The 21,205-nt window shown below is 30.0% G+C and overlaps 6 non-coding genes across 6 annotated transcripts; all 6 read left to right on the top strand.

Annotated features, from left to right (window-relative positions):
- The first annotated feature begins 1,712 nt into the window (after positions 1-1,712).
- TRNAK-CUU (transfer RNA lysine (anticodon CUU)) lies at positions 1,713-1,785 on the top strand. The gene has a single exon. It is a non-coding gene; the product is annotated as a tRNA-Lys (tRNA).
- Positions 1,786-8,749: 6,964 nt separating this feature from the next.
- Positions 8,750-8,822, top strand: TRNAK-CUU (transfer RNA lysine (anticodon CUU)). Its single transcript has one exon. It is a non-coding gene; the product is annotated as a tRNA-Lys (tRNA).
- Positions 8,823-10,548: 1,726 nt separating this feature from the next.
- On the top strand, positions 10,549-10,621 carry TRNAK-CUU (transfer RNA lysine (anticodon CUU)). Its single transcript has one exon. It is a non-coding gene; the product is annotated as a tRNA-Lys (tRNA).
- A 5,360-nt stretch (positions 10,622-15,981) lies between these two features.
- Positions 15,982-16,055, top strand: TRNAK-CUU (transfer RNA lysine (anticodon CUU)). The gene has a single exon. It is a non-coding gene; the product is annotated as a tRNA-Lys (tRNA).
- Positions 16,056-17,779: 1,724 nt separating this feature from the next.
- TRNAK-CUU (transfer RNA lysine (anticodon CUU)) lies at positions 17,780-17,852 on the top strand. The gene has a single exon. It is a non-coding gene; the product is annotated as a tRNA-Lys (tRNA).
- Positions 17,853-19,579: 1,727 nt separating this feature from the next.
- Positions 19,580-19,652, top strand: TRNAK-CUU (transfer RNA lysine (anticodon CUU)). The gene has a single exon. It is a non-coding gene; the product is annotated as a tRNA-Lys (tRNA).
- The last annotated feature ends 1,553 nt before the right edge of the window (positions 19,653-21,205 follow it).

Genomic DNA, 21,205 nt, shown 5'->3' with positions numbered 1-21,205 from the left:
ACAATACATTTTAAAAATAAAATAGCAAATAACTCACATAAAATTTACTATATTTCATTTAAAATAAGTAATTGTTGAAAAAATGGAAATTTTCTTGTTTGCTACCATAAATGTTTTCATGCATTAATAACTTCAGTTACATATTTTTATGTATGAAGATGAGAAAAGGTATTCTCGTGAAATTTAATACAATATTTTTCTCCAAAGAAAAAAATTAATAATTCAAAGAAAACTTACGATGTTTTTAAAGTAAATAATTGATTAGACAATAATCGTCGTCATGCTTGCAAGAATAAATGATCTCTTGAATGAAATATTTCCAATGATGTCTATCGCTGGATTTTTTTTGTCTCTCATGGACCATTATCGCCGAGTAATGGTGGGTGTGATTGATCAATCGAAGAATTCATGTTTTTCGTTATTTCTGAAGATCGGAAGATGCTGGGTGAGGGTGCACATTCAAACACTCTGACGATTAAATCAATTTAAATTGTAAGTATGAGGGTTAACTTTTAAAAGTATGTACACATTTGTAGTATTAATTTTATAGTGATGTTTTACATATTTAATACCCTAAGCATTATGATAATTATTCTTACCACACGGTACATATGTTAGATGATATTTAAGAGTGGGATGTAGAGGTCTCCATCATCGTGTTAGTTGTGACCAAGCAGAACTCTCGAACTGACCAATATAAAGATTCTTTAGTACTAGAACTTTCTTCAATTAAAACTATTCTTGTGGAGCTTATGTTTATGGGTATAATCGTTCATGTGATCAAAAGTTTCTTGGAGGCGTTACCAACGACTATTTGATTTGATGATAAGGGTGACCTCCCGTTGTACTCAACACTCTTGAATTTTATTCCAGTTACAAATCCATCAACTGTCTCATAGGATCATTTAATTAATTCAGCGGTCTTGTTAGATGGATAACTTTTAGTTATCTAATGATGCTTAACATTCTCAGGTTTGAATATGATTCTACCAGTAACTTATCAAGATAGGATCGACAGAGTTGCGATGTAGTTTATTTCAATTTTTTTAGGCTTGACAAGTCTTTCGTGGTCATAATTACATTTATGATCTTATAGCGACTCATGCTATAAAACTTAAGTAACGGTCATATGAAAAATTTATTGAAGCCTATATGGATGAGATATTAAATACCTTGGTGTCACCATCGGATAATTTTTTTTGCATGAGTTACATGTTTTGATTCTTCAGTATTGCATAAAGACAATTTCTTGGGTATAAGGTACTTTTCAAAGCCCGATCTGATGAAGGTACGGAATTTTATTCGAGTATCCCTCCAGTGTATTTATCTACTATGACTTACAAAAATCATTGTGATCTCTCATGATATAGTTAGAAAAAAAAATTCTTAAGATAAAATTCCGTAAAGGTTATATCATAAAAACTATATGAAACTTAAACTTTGAAACTTTGAGAGTCGGAATTTTGAATTTTCATATTAATACGTGTATTTCAACATATGAATTGTACACACAAAATTTTATTAACTAATTTCTATTTAAGGAAATGTTCAACACACTTCTAATTAAAATTATAACCGCATGTTATTTAAATCTTTCGAAATTTGAAAACTAAAAAGATGAGCATTCAAATTAGAAATAATACAATTAGTAATAATAATAAATTACTAGAATTATAATTTCAAATATTAGTCTATCAAGCCGCGCCCGTATTGCCCGTCTAGCTCAGTTGGTAGAGCGCAAGGCTCTTAACCTTGTGGTCGTGGGTTCGAGCCCCACGGTGGGCGTTAGTACATTACATACAATACATTTTAAAAACAAAATAGCAAATAACTCACATAAAATTTACTATATTTCATTTAAAATAAGTAATTGTTGAAAAAATGGAAATTTTCTTGTTTGCTACCATAAATGTTTTCATGCATTAGTAACTTCAAATACATATTTTTATGTATGAAGATGAGAAAAGGTATTCTCGTGAAATTTAATACAATATTTTTCTCCAAAGAAAAAAATTAATAATTCAAAGAAAACTTACGATGTTTTTAATGTAAATAATTGATTAGATAATAATCGTCGTCATGCTTGCAAGAATAAATGATCTCTTGAACGAAATATTTCCAATGATGTTTATCGCTGGATTTTTTTTTTGTCTTTCATGGACCATTATCGCCGAGTAATGGTGGGTGTGATTGATCAATCGAAGAATTCATGTTTTTCGTTATTTCTGAAGATCGGAAGATGCTGGGTGAGGGTGCACATTCAAACACTCTGACGATTAAATCAATTTAAATTGTAAGTATGAGGGTTAACTTTAAAAAGTATGTACTCATTTGTAGTATTAATTTTATAGTGATGTTTTACATATTTAAAACCCTAAGCATTATGATAATTATTCTTACCACACGGTGCATATGTTAGATGATATTTAAGAGTGGGATGTGGAGGTCTCCATCATCGTGTTAGTTGTGACCAAGCACAACTCTCGAACTGACCAATATAAAGATTCTTTAGTACTAGAACTTTCTTCAATTAAAACTATTCTTGTGGAGCTTATGTTTATGGGTCTAATCGTTCATGTGATCAAAAGTTTCTTGGAGGCGTTACCAACGACTATTTGATTTGATGACAAGGGTGACCTTCCGTTGTACTCAACACTCTTGAATTTTATTCCAGTTACAAATTCATCAACTGTCTCATAGGATTATTTAATTAATTCAGCGGTCTTGTTAGATGGATAACTTTTAGTTATCTAATGATGCCTAACATTCTAAGGTTTGAATATGATTCTACCAGTAACTTGTCAAGATAGGATCGACAGAGTTGCGAGGTAGTTTATTTCAACTTTTTAAGGCTTGACAAGTCTTTCGTGGTCATAATTACATTTATGATCTTATAACGACTCATGCTATGAAACTTAAGTAAGGGTCATATGAAAAATTTATTGAAGCCTATATGGATGAGATATTAAATACCTTGGTGTCACCATCGGATAATTTTTTTTGCATGAGTTACATGTTTTGATTCTTCAATATTGCATAAAGACAATTTCTTGGGTATAAGGTACTTTTCAAAGCCCGATCTGATGAAGGTACGGAATTTTATTCGAGTATCCCTCCAGTGTATTTATCTACTATGACTTACAAAAATCATTGTGATCTCTCATGATATAGTTAGAAAAAAAATTCTTAAGATAAAATTCCGTAAAGGTTATATTATAAAAACTATATGAAACTTAAACTTTGAAACTTTGAGAGTCGGAATTTTGAATTTTCATATTAATACGTGTATTTCAACATATGAATTGTACACACAAAATTTTATTAACTAATTTCTATTTAAGGAAATGTTCAACACTTTTCTAATTAAAATTATAACCGCATGTTATTTAAATCTTTCGAAATTTGAAAAATAAAAAGATGAGCATTCAAATTAGAAATAATACAATTAGTAATAATAATAAATTGCTAGAATTATAATTTCAAATATTAGTCTATCAAGCCGGTATTGCCCGTCTAGCTCAGTTGGTTCGAGCCCCACGGTGGGCGTTAGTACATTACATACAATACATTTTAAAAACAAAATAGCAAATAACTCACATAAAATTTACTATATTTCATTTAAAATAAGTAATTGTTGAAAAAATGGAAATTTTCTTGTTTGCTACCATAAATGTTTTCATGCATTAGTAACTTCAATTACATATTTTTATGTATGAAGATGAGAAAAGGTATTCTCGTGAAATTTAATACAATATTTTTCTCCAAAGAAAAAAATTAATAATTCAAAGAAAACTTACGATGTTTTTAATGTAAATAATTGATTAGACAATAATCGTCGTCATGCTTGCAAGAATAAATGATCTCTTGAATGAAATATTTCCAATGATGTTTATCGCTGGATTTTTTTTTTGTCTTTCATGGACCATTATCGCCGAGTAATGGTGGGTGTGATTGATCAATCGAAGAATTCATGTTTTTCGTTATTTCTGAAGATCGGAAGATGTTGGGTGAGGGTGCACATTCAAACACTCTGACGATTAAATCAATTTAAATTATAAGTATGAGGGTTAACTTTAAAAAGTATGTACTCATTTGTAGTATTAATTTTATAGTGATGTTTTACATATTTAAGACCCTAAGCATTATGATAATTATTCTTACCACACGTTACATATGTTAGATGATATTTAAGAGTGGGATGTGGAGGTCTCCATCATCGTGTTAGTTGTGACCAAGCACAACTCTCGAACTGACCAATATAAAGATTCTTTAGTACTAGAACTTTCTTCAATTAAAACTATTCTTGTGGAGCTTATGTTTATGGGTCTAATCGTTCATGTGATCAAAAGTTTCTTGGAGGCGTTACCAACGACTATTTGATTTGATGACATGGGTGACCTTCCGTTGTACTCAACACTCTTGAATTTTATTTCAGTTATAAATCCATCAACTGTCTCATAGGATCATTTAATTAATTCAGCGGTCTTGTTAGATGGATAACTTTTATTTATCTAATGATGCCTAACATTCTAAGGTTTGAATACGATTCTACCAGTAACTTGTCAAGATAGGATCGACAGAGTTGCGATGTAGTTTATTTCAATTTTTTTAGGCTTGACAAGTCTTTCGTGGTCATAATTACATTTATGATCTTATAACGACTCATGCTATGAAACTTAAGTAAGGGTCATATGAAAAATTTATTGAAGCCTATATGGATGAGATATTAAATACCTTGGTGTCACCATGGGATAACTTTTTTTGCATGAGTTACATGTTTTGATTCTTCAGTATTGCATAAAGACAATTTCTTGGGTATAAGGTACTTTTCAAAGCCCGATCTGATGAAGGTACGGATCTTTATTCAAGTATCCCTCCAGTGTATTTATCTACTATGACTTACAAAAATCATTGTGATCTCTCATGATATAGTTAGAAAAAAAAAATCTTAAGATAAAATTCCGTAAAGGTTATATCATAAAAACTATATGAAACTTAAACTTTGAAACTTTGAGAGTCGGAATTTTGAATTTTCATATTAATACGTGTATTTCAACATATGAATTGTACACACAAAATTTTATTAACTAATTTCTATTTAAGGAAATGTTCAACACACTTCTAATTAAAATTATAACCGCATGTTATTTAAATCTTTCGAAATTTGAAAAATAAAAAGATGAGCATTCAAATTAGAAATAATACAATTAGTAATAATAATAAATTACTAGAATTATAATTTCAAATATTAGTCTTTCAAGCCGCGCCCGTATTGCCCGTCTAGCTCAGTTGGTAGAGCGCAAGACTCTTAACCATGTGGTCTTGGGTTCGAGCCCCACGGAGGGCGTTCGTACATTACATTTTAAGTAATTGTTGAAAAAATGGAAATTTTCTTGTTTGCTACCATAAATGTTTTCATGCATTAATAACTTCAATTATATATTTTCTATGTATTAAGATGAGAAAAGGTATTCTCGTGAAATTTAATACAATATTTTTCTCCAAAGAAAAAATTAATAATTCAAAGAAAACTTACGATGTTTTTAAAGTAAATAATTGATTAGACAATAATCGTCGTCATGCTTGCAAGAATAAATGATCTCTTGAATGAAATATTTCCAATGATGTTTATCGCTGGATTTTTTTTTGTCTTTCATGGACCATTATCGCCGAGTAATGGTGGGTGTGATTGATCAATCGAAGAATTCATGTTTTTCGTTATTTCTGAAGATCGGAAGATGCTGGGTGAGGGTGCACATTCAAACACTCTGACGATTAAATCAATTTAAATTGTAAGTATGAGGGTTAACTTTAAAAAGTATGTACTCATTTGTAGTATTAATTTTATAGTGATGTTTTACATATTTAAGACCCTAAGCATTATGATAATTATTCTTACCACACGGTACATATGTTAGATGATATTTAAGAGTGGGATGTGGAGGTCTCCATCATCGTGTTAGTTGTGACCAAGCACAACTCTCGAACTGACCAATATAAAGATTCTTTAGTACTAGAACTTTCTTCAATTAAAACTATTCTTGAGGAGCTTATGTTTATGGGTCTAATCGTTCATGTTATCAAAAGTTTCTTGGAGGCGTTACCAACGACTATTTGATTTGATGACAAGGGTGACCTTCCGTTGTACTCAACACTCTTGAATTTTATTTCAGCTACAAATCCATCAACTGTCTCATAGGATCATTTAATTAATTCAGCGGTCTTGTTAGATGGATAATTTTTAGTTATCTAATGATGCTTAACATTCTAAGGTTTGAATATGATTCTACCAGTAACTTGTCAAGATAGGATCGACAGAGTTGCGATGTAGTTTATTTTAAATTTTTAAGGCTTGACAAGTCTTTCGTGGTCATAATTACATTTATGATCTTATAACGACTCATGCTATGAAACTTAAGTAAGGGTCATATGAAAAATTTAGTGAAGCCTATATGGATGAGATATTAAATACCTTGGTGTCACCATCGGATAACTTTTTTTGCATGAGTTACATGTTTTGATTCTTCAGTATTGCATAAAGACAATTTCTTGGGTATAAGGTACTTTTCAAAGCCCGATCTGATGAAGGTACGGAATTTGATTCGAGTATCCCTCCAGTGTATTTATCTACTATGACTTACAAAAATCATTGTGATCTCTCATGACATAGTTAGAAAAAAAAATTCTTAAGATAAAATTCCGTAAAGGTTATATCATAAAAACTATATGAAACTTAAACTTTGAAACTTTGAGAGTCGGAATTTTGAATTTTCATATTAATACGTGTATTTCAACATATGAATTGTACAAACAATTTTTTTTTAACTAATTTCTATTTAAAGAAATGTTCAACACACTTCTAATTAAAATTATAACCGCATGTTATTTAAATCTTTCGAAATTTGAAAAATAAAAAGATGAGCATTCAAATTAGAAATAATACAATTAGTAATAATAATAAATTACTAGAATTATAATTTCAAATATTAGTCTTTCAAGCCGCGCCGGTATTGCCCGTCTAGCTCAGTTGGTAGAGCGCAAGACTCTTAACCATGTGGTCTTGGGTTCGAGCCCCACGGAGGGCGTTCGTACATTACATTTTAAGTAATTGTTGAAAAAATGGAAATTTTCTTGTTTGCTACCATAAATGTTTTCATGCATTAATAACTTCAATCACATATTTTTATGTATGAAGATGAGAAAAGGTATTCTCGTGAACTTTAATACAATATTTTTCTCCAAAGAAAAAAATTAATAATTCAAAGAAAACTTACGATGTTTTTAAAGTAAATAATTGATTAGACAATAATCGTCGTCATGCTTGCAAGAATAAATGATCTCTTGAATGAAATATTTCCAATGATGTTTATCGCTGGATTTTTTTTTGTCTTTCATGGACCATTATCGCCGAGTAATGGTGGGTGTGATTGATCAATCGAAGAATTCATGTTTTTCGTTATTTCTGAAGATCGGAACATGTTGGGTGAGGGTGCACATTCAAACACTCTGACGATTAAATCAATTTAAATTGTAAGTATGAGGGTTAACTTTAAAAACTATGTACTCATTTGTAGTATTAATTTTATAGTGATGTTTTACATATTTAAGACCCTAAGCATTATGATAATTATTCTTACCACACGGTACATATGTTAGATGATATTTAAGAGTGGGATGTGGAGGTCTCCATCATCGTGTTAGTTGTGACCAAGCACAACTCTCGAACTGACCAATATAAAGATTCTTTAGTACTAGAACTTTCTTCAATTAAAACTATTCTTGTGGAGCTTATGTTTATGGGTCTAATCGTTCATGTGATCAAAAGTTTCTTGGAGGCGTTACCAACGACTATTTGATTTGATGATAAGGGTGACCTCCCGTTGTACTCAACACTCTTGAATTTTATTCCAGTTACAAATCCATCAACTGTCTCATAGGATCATTTAATTAATTCAGCGGTCTTGTTAGATGGATAACTTTTAGTTATCTAATGATGCTTAACATTCTCAGGTTTGAATATGATTCTACCAGTAACTTATCAAGATAGGATCGACAGAGTTGCGATGTAGTTTATTTCAATTTTTTTAGGCTTGACAAGTCTTTCGTGGTCATAATTACATTTATGATCTTATAACGACTCATGCTATGAAACTTAAGTAAGGGTCATATGAAAAATTTATTGAAGCCTATATGGATGAGATATTAAATACCTTGGTGTCACCATCGGATAACTTTTTTTGCATGAGTTACATGTTTTGATTCTTCAGTATTGCATAAAGACAATTTCTTGGGTATAAGGTACTTTTCAAAGCCCGATCTGATGAAGGTACGGAATTTTATTCGAGTATCCCTCCAGTGTATTTATCTACTATGACTTACAAAGAATATTGTGATCTCTCATGATATAGTTAGAAAAAAAAATTCTTAAGATAAAATTCCGTAAAGGTTATATCATAAAAACTATATGAAACTTAAACTTTGAAACTTGAGAGTCGGAATTTTTAATTTTCATATTAATACGTGTATTTCAACATATGAATTGTACACACAAAATTTTAATAACTAATTTCTATTTAAGGAAATGTTCATCACATTTCTAATTAAAATTATAACCGCATGTTATTTAAATCTTTTGAAATTTGAAAAATAAAAAGATGAGCATTCAAATTAGAAATAATACAATTAGTAATAATAATAAATTACTAGAATTATAATTTCAAATATTAGTCTTTCAAGTCGAGTCGGTATTGCCCGTCTAGCTCAGTTGGTAGAGCGCAAGGCTCTTAACCTTGTGGTCGTGGGTTCGAGCCCCACGGTGGGCGTTAGTACATTATATACAATACATTTTAAAAACAAAATAGCAAATAACTCACATAAAATTTACTATATTTCATTTAAAATAAATAATTGTTTAAAAAATGGAAATTTTCTTGTTTGCTACCATAAATGTTTTCATGCATTAATAACTTCAATTATATATTTTTATGTATGAATATGAGAAAAGGTATTCTCGTGAAATTTAATACAATATTTTTCTCCAAAGAAAAAAATTAATAATTCAAAGAAAACTTACGATGTTTTTAAAGTAAATAATTGATTAGACAATAATCGTCGTCATGCTTGCAAGAATAAATGATCTCTTGAATGAAATATTTCCAATGATGTTTATCGCTGGATTTTTTTTTGTCTTTCATGGACCATTATCGCCGAGTAATGGTGGGTGTGATTGATCAATCCAAGAATTCATGTTTTTTGTTATTTCTGAAGATCGGAAGATGCTGGGTGAGGGTGCACATTCAAACACTCTGACGATTAAATCAATTTAAATTGTAAGTATGAGGGTTAACTTTAAAAACTATGTACTCATTCGTAGTATTAATTTTATAGTGATGTTTTACATATTTACGACCCTAAGCATTATGATAATTATTCTTACCACACGGTACATATGTTAGATGATATTTAAGAGTGGGATGTGGAGGTCTCCGTCATCGTGTTAGTTGTGACCAAGCACAACTCTCGAACTGACCAATATAAAGATTCTTTAGTACTAGAACTTTCTTCAATTAAAACTATTCTTGTGGAGCTTATGTTTTTGGGTCTAATCGTTCATGTGATCAAAAGTTTCTTGGAGGCGTTACCAACGACTATTTGATTTGATGACAAGGGTGACCTCCCGTTGTACTCAACACTCTTGAATTTTATTCCAGTTACAAATCCATCAACTGTCTCATAGGATCACTTAACTAATTCAGCGGTCTTGTTAGATGGATAACTTTTGGTTATCTAATGATGCTTAACATTCTAAGGTTTGAATATGATTCTACCAGTAACTTGTCAAGATAGGATCGACAGAGTTGCGATGTAGTTAATTTCAATTTTTTTAGGCTTGACAAGTCTATCGTGGTCATGATTACATTTATGATCTTATAACGACTCATGCTATGAAACTTAAGTAAGGGTCATATGAAAAATTTATTGAAGCCTATATGGATGAGATATTAAATACCTTGGTGTCACCATCGCATAACTTTTTTTGCATGAGTTACATGTTTTGATTCTTCAATATTGCATAAAGACAATTTCTTGGGTATAAGGTACTTTTCAAACCCCAATCTGATGAAGGTACGGAATTTTATTCGAGTATCCCTCCAGTGTATTTATTTACTATGACGTACAAAGATCATTGTGATCTCTCATGATATAGTTAGAAAAAAAATTCTTAAGATAAAATTCCGTAAAGGTTATATCATAAAAACTATATGAAACTTAAACTTTGAAACTTTGAGAGTCGGAATTTTGAATTTTCATATTAATACGTGTATTTTAACATATGAATTGTACACACAAAATTTTATTAACTAATTTCTATTTAAGGAAATGTTCAACACATTTCTAATTAAAATTATAACCGCATGTTATTTAAATCTTTCAAAATTTGAAAAATAAAAAGATGAGCATTCAAATTAGAAATAATACAATTAGTAATAATAATAAATTACTAGAATTATAATTTCAAATATTAGTCTTTCAAGCCGAGCCCGTATTGCCCGTCTAGCTCAGTTGGTAGAGCGCAAGGCTCTTAACCTTGTGGTCGTGGGTTCGAGTCCCACGGTGGGCGTTAGTACATTATATACAATACATTTTAAAAACAAAATAGCAAATAACTCACATAAAATTTACTATATTTCATTTAAAATAAATAATTGTTTAAAAAATGGAAATTTTCTTGTTTGCTACCATAAATGTTTTCATGCATTAATAACTTCAATTATATATTTTTATGTATGAATATGAGAAAAGGTATTCTCGTGAAATTTAATACAATATTTTTCTCCAAAGAAAAAAATTAATAATTCAAAGAAAACTTACGATGTTTTTAAAGTAAATAATTGATTAGACAATAATCGTCGTCATGCTTGCAAGAATAAATGATCTCTTGAATGAAATATTTCCAATGATGTTTATCGCGGGATATTTTTTTGTCTTTCATGGACCATTATCGCCGAGTAATGTGGGTGTGATTGATCAATCGAAGAATTCATGTTTTTCGTTATTTCTGAAGATCGGAAGATGCTGGGTGAGGGTGCACATTCAAACACTCTGACGATTCAATCAATTTAAATTGTAAGTATGAGGGTTAACTTTAAAAAGTATGTACTCTTTTGTAGTATTAATTTTATAGTGATGTTTTAGATATTTAAGACCCTAAGCATTATGATAATTATTCTTACCACACGGTGCATATGTTAGATGATATTTTTACTACCATAAATGTTTTCATAATTATTCTTACTATATTTCATTTAAAATAAATAATTGTTTAAAAAATGGAAATTTTCTTGTTTGCTACCATAAATGTTTTCATGCATTAATAACTTCAATTATATATTTTTATGTATGAATATGAGAAAAGGTATTCTCGTGAAATTTAATACAATATTTTTCTCCAAAGAAAAAAATTAATAATTCAAAGAAAACTTACGATGTTTTTAAAGTAAATAATTGATTAGACAATAATCGTCGTCATGCTTGCAAGAATAAATGATCTCTTGAATGAAATATTTCCAATGATGTTTATCGCGGGATATTTTTTTGTCTTTCATGGACATTATCGCCGAGTAATTGTGGGTGTGATTGATCAATCGAAGAATTCATGTTTTTCGTTATTTCTGAAGATCGGAAGATGCTGGGTGAGGGTGCACATTCAAACACTCTGACGATTCAATCAATTTAAATTGTAAGTATGAGGGTTAACTTTAAAAAGTATGTACTCTTTTGTAGTATTAATTTTATAGTGATGTTTTAGATATTTAAGACCCTAAGCATTATGATAATTATTCTTACCACACGGTGCATATGTTAGATGATATTTTTACTACCATAAATGTTTTCATAATTATTCTTACTATATTTCATTTAAAATAAATAATTGTTTAAAAAATGGAAATTTTCTTGTTTGCTACCATAAATGTTTTCATGCATTAATAACTTCAATTATATATTTTTATGTATGAATATGAGAAAAGGTATTCTCGTGAAATTTAATACAATATTTTTCTCCAAAGAAAAAATTAATAATTCAAAGAAAACTTACGATGTTTTTAAAGTAAATAATTGATTAGACAATAATCGTCGTCATGCTTGCAAGAATAAATGATCTCTTGAATGAAATATTTCCAATGATGTTTATCGCGGGATATTTTTTTGTCTTTCATGGACCATTATCGCCGAGTAATTGTGGGTGTGATTGATCAATCGAAGAATTCATGTTTTTCGTTATTTCTGAAGATCGGAAGATGCTGGGTGAGGGTGCACATTCAAACACTCTGACGATTCAATCAATTTAAATTGTAAGTATGAGGGTTAACTTTAAAAAGTATGTACTCTTTTGTAGTATTAATTTTATAGTGATGTTTTAGATATTTAAGACCCTAAGCATTATGATAATTATTCTTACCACACGGTGCATATGTTAGATGATATTTTTACTACCATAAATGTTTTCATAATTATTCTTACTATATTTCATTTAAAATAAATAATTGTTTAAAAAATGGAAATTTTCTTGTTTGCTACCATAAATGTTTTCATGCATTAATAACTTCAATTATATATTTTTATGTATGAATATGAGAAAAGGTATTCTCGTGAAATTTAATACAATATTTTTCTCCAAAGAAAAAATTAATAATTCAAAGAAAACTTACGATGTTTTTAAAGTAAATAATTGATTAGACAATAATCGTCGTCATGCTTGCAAGAATAAATGATCTCTTGAATGAAATATTTCCAATGATGTTTATCGCGGGATATTTTTTTGTCTTTCATGGACCATTATCGCCGAGTAATTGTGGGTGTGATTGATCAATCGAAGAATTCATGTTTTTCGTTATTTCTGAAGATCGGAAGATGCTGGGTGAGGGTGCACATTCAAACACTCTGACGATTCAATCAATTTAAATTGTAAGTATGAGGGTTAACTTTAAAAAGTATGTACTCTTTTGTAGTATTAATTTTATAGTGATGTTTTAGATATTTAAGACCCTAAGCATTATGATAATTATTCTTACCACACGGTGCATATGTTAGATGATATTTAAGAGTGGGATGTGGAGGTCTCCATCATCGTGTTAGTTGTGACCAAGCACAACTCTCGAACTGACCAATATAAAGATTCTTTAGTACTAGAACTTTCTTCAATTAAAACTATTCTTGTGGAGCTTATGTTTATGGGTCTAATCGTTCATGTGATCAAAAGTTTCTTGGAGGCGTTACCAATGACTATTTGATTTGATGACAAGGGTGACCTCCCGTTGTACTCAACACTCTTGAATTTTATTCCAGTTACAAATCCATCAACTGTCTCATAGGATCATTTAATTAATTCAGCGGTCTTGTTAGATGCATAACTTTTAGTTATCTAATGATGCTTAACACTCTAAGGTTTGAATATGATTCTACCAGTAACTTGTCAAGATAGGATCGACAGAGTTGCGATGTAGTTTATTTCAAAAAATTAGGCTTGAGAAGTCTTTCGTGGTCATGATTACATTTATGATCTTATAACGACTCATGCTATGAAACTTAAGTAAGGGTCATATGAAAAATTTATTGAAGCCTATATGGATGAGATATTAAATACTTTGGTGTCACCATCGGATAACTTTTTTTGCATGAGTTACATGTTTTGATTCTTCAGTATTGCTTAAAGACAATTTCTTGGGTATAAGGTACTTTTGAAAGCCCGATCTGATGAAGGTACGGAATTTTATTCGAGTATCCCTCCAGTGTATTTATCTACTATGACTTACAAAGATCATTGTGATCTCTCATGATATAGTTAGAAAAAAAAATTCTTAAGATAAAATTCCGTAAAGGTTATATCATAAAAACTATATGAAACTTAAACTTTGAAACTTTGAGAGTCGGAATTTTGAACTTTCATATTAATACGTGTATTTTAACATATGAATTGTACACACAAAATTTTATTAACTAATTTCTATTTAAGGAAATGTTCAACACATTTCTAATTAAAATTATAACCGCATGTTATTTAAATCTTTCGAAATTTGAAAAATAAAAAGATGAGCATTCAAATTAGAAATAATACAATTAGTAATAATAATAAATTACTAGAATTATAATTTCAAATATTAGTCTTTCAAGACAAGCCCTATTGCCCGTCTAGCTCAGTTGGTAGAGCGCAAGGCTCTTAACTTGTGGTCGTGGGTTCGAGCCCCACAGTGGGTGTTAGTACATTATATACAATACATTTTAAAAACAAAATAGCAAATAACTCACATAAAATTTACTATATTTCATTTAAAATAAATAATTGTTTAAAAAATGGAAATTGTCTTGTTTGCTACCATAAATGTTTTCATGCATTAATAACTTCAATTATATATTTTTATGTATGAATATGAGAAAAGGTATTCTCGTGAAATTTAATACAATATTTTTCTCCAAAGAAAAAAATTAATAATTCAAAGAAAACTTACGATGTTTTTAAAGTAAATAATTAATTAGACAATAATCGTCGTCATGCTTGCAAGAATAAATGATCTCTTGAATGAAATATTTCCAATGATGTTTATCGTTGGATATTTTTTTGTCTTTCATGGACCATTATCGCCGAGTAATGGTGGGTGTGATTGATGAATCGAAGAATTCATGTTTTTCGTTATTTCTGAAGATCGGAAGATGCTGGGTGAGGGTGCACATTCAAACACTCTGACGATTAAATCAATTTAAATTGTAAGTATGAGGGTTAACTTTAAAAAGTATGTACTCATTTGTAGTATTAATTTTATAGTGATGTTTTAGATATTTAAGACCCTAAGCATTATGATAATTATTCTTACCAACGGTGCATATGTTAGATGATATTTAAGAGTGGGATGTGGAGGTCTCCATCATCGTGTTAGTTGTGACCAAGCACAACTCTCGAACTGACCAATATAAAGATTCTTTAGTACTAGAACTTTCTTCAATTAAAACTATTCTTGTGGAGCTTATGTTTATGGGTCTAATCGTTCATGTGATCAAAAGTTTCTTGGAGGCGTTACCAACGACTATTTGATTTGATGACAAGGGTGACCTCCCGTTGTACTCAACACTCTTGAATTTTATTCCAGTTACAAATCCATCAACTGTCTCATAGGATCATTTAATTAATTCAGCGGTCTTGTTAGATGCATAACTTTTAGTTATCTAATGATGCTTAACATTCTAAGGTTTGAATATGATTCTACTAGTAACTTGTCAAGATAGGATCGACAGAGTTGCGATGTAGTTTATTTCAATTTTTTTAGGCTTGACAAGTCTTTCGTGGTCATGATTACATTTATGATCTTATAACGACTCATGCTATGAAACTTAAGTTAGGGTCATATGAAAAATTTATTGAAGCCTATATGGATGAGATATTAAATACCTTGGTGTCACCATCGGATAACTTTTTTTGCATGAGTTACATGTTTTGATTCTTCAGTATTGCATAAAGACAATTTCTTGGGTATAAGGTACTTTTCAAAGCCCGATCTGATGAAGGTACGAAATTTTATTCGAGTATCCCTCCAGTGTATTTATCTACTATGACTTACAAAGAATATTGTGATCTCTCATGATATAGTTAGAAAAAAAAATTCTTAAGATAAAATTCCGTAAAGGTTATATCATAAAAACTATATGAAACTTAAACTTTGAAACTTGAGAGTCGGAATTTTGAATTTTCATATTAATACGTGTATTTCAACATATGAATTGTAAACACAAAATTTTATTAAGTAATTTCTATTTAAGGAAATGTTCAACACATTTCTAATTAAAATTATAACCGCATGTTATTTAAATCTTTTGAAATTTGAAAAATAAAAAGATGAGCATTCAAATTAGAAATAATACAATTAGTAATAATAATAAATTACTAGAATTATAATTTCAAATATTAGTCTTTCAAGTCGAGCCGGTATTGCCCGTCTAGCTCAGTTAGGTAGAGCGCAAGGCTCTTACCCTTGTGGTCGTGGGTTCGAGCCCCACGGTGGGCGTTAGTACATTATATACAATACATTTTAAAAACAAAATAGCAAATAACTCACATAAAATTTACTATATTTCATTTAAAATAAATAATTGTTTAAAAAATGAAATTTTCTTGTTTGCTACCATAAATGTTTTCATGCATTAATAACTTCAATTATATATTTTTATGTATGAATATGAGAAAAGGTATTCTCGTGAAATTTAATACAATATTTTTCTCCAAAGAAAAAAATTAATAATTCAAAGAAAACTTACGATGTTTTTAAAGTAAATAATTGATTAGACAATAATCGTCGTCATGCTTGCAAGAATAAATGATCTCTTGAATGAATATTTCCAATGATGTTTATCGCTGGATTTTTTTTGTCTTTCATGGACCATTATCGCCGAGTAATGGTGGGTGTGATTGATCAATCGAAGAATTCATGTTTTTTGTTATTTCTGAAGATCGGAAGATGCTGGGTGAGGGTGCACATTCAAACACTCTGACGATTAAATCAATTTAAATTGTAAGTATGAGGGTTAACTTTAAAAACTATGTACTCATTTGTAGTATTAATTTTATAGTGATGTTTTACATATTTAAGACCCTAAGCATTATGATAATTATTCTTACCACACGGTACATATGTTAGATGATATTTAAGAGTGGGATGTGGAGGTCTCCATCATCGTGTTAGTTGTGACCAAGCACAACTCTCGAACTGACCAATATAAAGATTCTTTAGTACTAGAACTTTCTTCAATTAAAACTATTCTTGTGGAGCTTATGTTTTTGGGTCTAATCGTTCATGTGATCAAAAGTTTCTTGGAGGCGTTACCAACGACTATTTGATTTGATGACAAGGGTGACCTCCCGTTGTACTCAACACTCTTGAATTTTATTCCAGTTACAAATCCATCAACTGTCTCATAGGATCACTTAACTAATTCAGCGGTCTTGTTAGATGGATAACTTTTAGTTATCTAATGATGCTTAACATTCTAAGGTTTGAATATGATTCTACCAGTAACTTGTCAAGATAGGATCGACAGAGTTGCGATGTAGTTAATTTCAATTTTTTTAGGCTTGACAAGTCTTTCGTGGTCATGATTACATTTATGATCTTATAACGACTCATGCTATGAAACTTAAGTAAGGGTCATATGAAAAATTTATTGAAGCCTATATGGATGAGATATTAAATACCTTGGTGTCACCATCGCATAACTTTTTTTTGCATGAGTTACATGTTTTGATTCTTCAGTATTGCATAAAGACAATTTCTTGGGTATAAGGTACTTTTCAAACCCCGATCTGATGAAGGTACGGAATTTTATTCGAGTATCCCTCCAGTGTATTTATCTACTATGACTTACAAAGATCATTGTGATCTCTCATGATATAGTTAGAAAAAAAATTCTTAAGATAAAATTCCGTAAAGGTTATATCATAAAAACTATATGAAACTTAAACTTTGAAACTTTGAGAGTCGGAATTTTGAATTTTCATATTAATACGTGTATTTTAACATATGAATTGTACACACAAAATTTTATTAACTAATTTCTATTTAAGGAAATGTTCAACACATTTCTAATTAAAATTATAACCGCATGTTATTTAAATCTTTCGAAATTTGAAAAATAAAAAGATGAGCATTCAAATTAGAAATAATACAATTAGTAATAATAATAAATTACTAGAATTATAATTTCAAATATTAGTCTTTCAAGCCGAGCCCGTATTGCCCGTCTAGCTCAGTTGGTAGAGCGCAAGGCTCTTAACCTTGTGGTCGTGGGTTCGAGCCCCACGGTGGGCGTTAGTACATTATATACAATACATTTTAAAAACAAAATAGCAAATAACTCACATAAAATTTACTATATTTCATTTAAAATAAATAATTGTTTAAAAAATGGAAATTTTCTTGTTTGCTACCATAAATGTTTTCATGCATTAATAACTTCAATTATATATTTTTATGTATGAATATGAGAAAAGGTATTCTCGTGAAATTTAATACAATATTTTTCTCCAAAGAAAAAAATTAATAATTCAAAGAAAACTTACGATGTTTTTAAAGTAAATAATTGATTAGACAATAATCGTCGTCATGCTTGCAAGAATAAATGATCTCTTGAATGAAATATTTCCAATGATGTTTATCGCTGGATATTTTTTTGTCTTTCATGGACCATTATCGCCGAGTAATGGTGGGTGTGATTGATCAATCGAAGAATTCATGTTTTTCGTTATTTCTGAAGATCGGAAGATGCTGGGTGAGGGTGCACATTCAAACACTCTGACGATTCAATCAATTTAAATTGTAAGTATGAGGGTTAACTTTAAAAAGTATGTACTCTTTTGTAGTATTAATTTTATAGTGATGTTTTAGATATTTAAGACCCTAAGCATTATGATAATTATTCTTACCACACGGTGCATATGTTAGATGATATTTAAGAGTGGGATGTGGAGGTCTCCATCATCGTGTTAGTTGTGACCAAGCACAACTCTCGAACTGACCAATATAAAGATTCTTTAGTACTAGAACTTTCTTCAATTAAAACTATTCTTGTGGAGCTTATGTTTATGGGTCTAATCGTTCATGTGATCAAAAGTTTCTTGGAGGCGTTACCAATGACTATTTGATTTGATGACAAGGGTGACCTCCCGTTGTACTCAACACTCTTGAATTTTATTCCAGTTACAAATCCATCAACTGTCTCATAGGATCATTTAATTAATTCAGCGGTCTTGTTAGATGCATAACTTTTAGTTATCTAATGATGCTTAACACTCTAAGGTTTGAATATGATTCTACCAGTAACTTGTCAAGATAGGATCGACAGAGTTGCGATGTAGTTTATTTCAAAAAATTTAGGCTTGAGAAGTCTTTCGTGGTCATGATTACATTTATGATCTTATAACGACTCATGCTATGAAACTTAAGTAAGGGTCATATGAAAAATTTATTGAAGCCTATATGGATGAGATATTAAATACTTTGGTGTCACCATCGGATAACTTTTTTTGCATGAGTTACATGTTTTGATTCTTCAGTATTGCATAAAGACAATTTCTTGGGTATAAGGTACTTTTCAAAGCCCGATCTGATGAAGGTACGGAATTTTATTCGAGTATCCCTCCAGTGTATTTATCTACTATGACTTACAAAGATCATTGTGATCTCTCATGATATAGTTAGAAAAAAAAATTCTTAAGATAAAATTCCGTAAAGGTTATATCATAAAAACTATATGAAACTTAAACTTTGAAACTTTGAGAGTCGGAATTTTGAATTTTCATATTAATACGTGTATTTTAACATATGAATTGTACACACAAAATTTTATTAACTAATTTCTATTTAAGGAAATGTTCAACACATTTCTAATTAAAATTATAACCGCATGTTATTTAAATCTTTCGAAATTTGAAAAATAAAAAGATGAGCATTCAAATTAGAAATAATACAATTAGTAATAATAATAAATTACTAGAATTATAATTTCAAATATTAGTCTTTCAAGCCGAGCCTGTATTGCCCGTCTAGCTCAGTTGGTAGAGCGCAAGGCTCTTAACCTTGTGGTCGTGGGTTCGAGCCCCACGGTGGGCGTTAGTACATTATATACAATACATTTTAAAAACAAAATAGCAAATAACTCACATAAAATTTACTATATTTCATTTAAAATAAATAATTGTTTAAAAAATAGAAATTTTCTTGTTTGCTACCATAAATGTTTTCATGCATTAATAACTTCAATTATATATTTTTATGTATGAATATGAGAAAAGGTATTCTCGTGAAATTTAATACAATATTTTTCTCCAAAGAAAAAAATTAATAATTCAAAGAAAACTTACGATGTTTTTAAAGTAAATAATTGATTAGACAATAATCGTCGTCATGCTTGCAAGAATAAATGATCTCTTGAATGAAATATTTCCAATGATGTTTATCGCTGGATATTTTTTTGTCTTTCATGGACCATTATCGCCGAGTAATGGTGGGTGTGATTGATCAATCGAAGAATTCATGTTTTTCGTTATTTCTGAAGATCGGAAGATGCTGGGTGAGGGTGCACATTCAAACACTCTGACGATTCAATCAATTTAAATTGTAAGTATGAGGGTTAACTTTAAAAAGTATGTACTCTTTTGTAGTATTAATTTTATAGTGATGTTTTAGATATTTAAGACCCTAAGCATTATGATAATTATTCTTACCACACGGTGCATATGTTAGATGATATTTAAGAGTGGGATGTGGAGGTCTCCATCATCGTGTTAGTTGTGACCAAGCACAACTCTCGAACTGACCAATATAAAGATTCTTTAGTACTAGAACTTTCTTCAATTAAAACTATTCTTGTGGAGCTTATGTTTATGGGTCTAATCGTTCATGTGATCAAAAGTTTCTTGGAGGCGTTACCAATGACTATTTGATTTGATGACAAGGGTGACCTCCCGTTGTACTCAACACTCTTGAATTTTATTCCAGTTACAAATCCATCAACTGTCTCATAGGATCATTTAATTAATTCAGCGGTCTTGTTAGATGCATAACTTTTAGTTATCTAATGATGCTTAACACTCTAAGGTTTGAATATGATTCTACCAGTAACTTGTCAAGATAGGATCGACAGAGTTGCGATGTAGTTTATTTCAAAAAATTTAGGCTTGAGAAGTCTTTCGTGGTCATGATTACATTTATGATCTTATAACGACTCATGCTATGAAACTTAAGTAAGGGTCATATGAAAAATTTATTGAAGCCTATATGGATGAGATATTAAATACTTTGGTGTCACCATCGGATAACTTTTTTTGCATGAGTTACATGTTTTGATTCTTCAGTATTGCATAAAGACAATTTCTTGGGTATAAGGTACTTTTGAAAGCCCGATCTGATGAAGGTACGGAATTTTATTCGAGTATCCCTCCAGTGTATTTATCTACTATGACTTACAAAGATCATTGTGATCTCTCATGATATAGTTAGAAAAAAAAATTCTTAAGATAAAATTCCGTAAAGGTTATATCATAAAAACTATATGAAACTTAAACTTTGAAACTTTGAGAGTCGGAATTTTGAACTTTCATATTAATACGTGTATTTTAACATATGAATTGTACACACAAAATTTTATTAACTAATTTCTATTT

This window comes from Lathyrus oleraceus, chromosome 5 (assembly GCF_024323335.1).
Source record: "Lathyrus oleraceus cultivar Zhongwan6 chromosome 5, CAAS_Psat_ZW6_1.0, whole genome shotgun sequence".
In the NCBI taxonomy this organism is placed as follows: Eukaryota; Viridiplantae; Streptophyta; class Magnoliopsida; order Fabales; family Fabaceae; genus Lathyrus; species Lathyrus oleraceus.
This window is presented reverse-complemented; position numbering and strand designations above follow the sequence as displayed.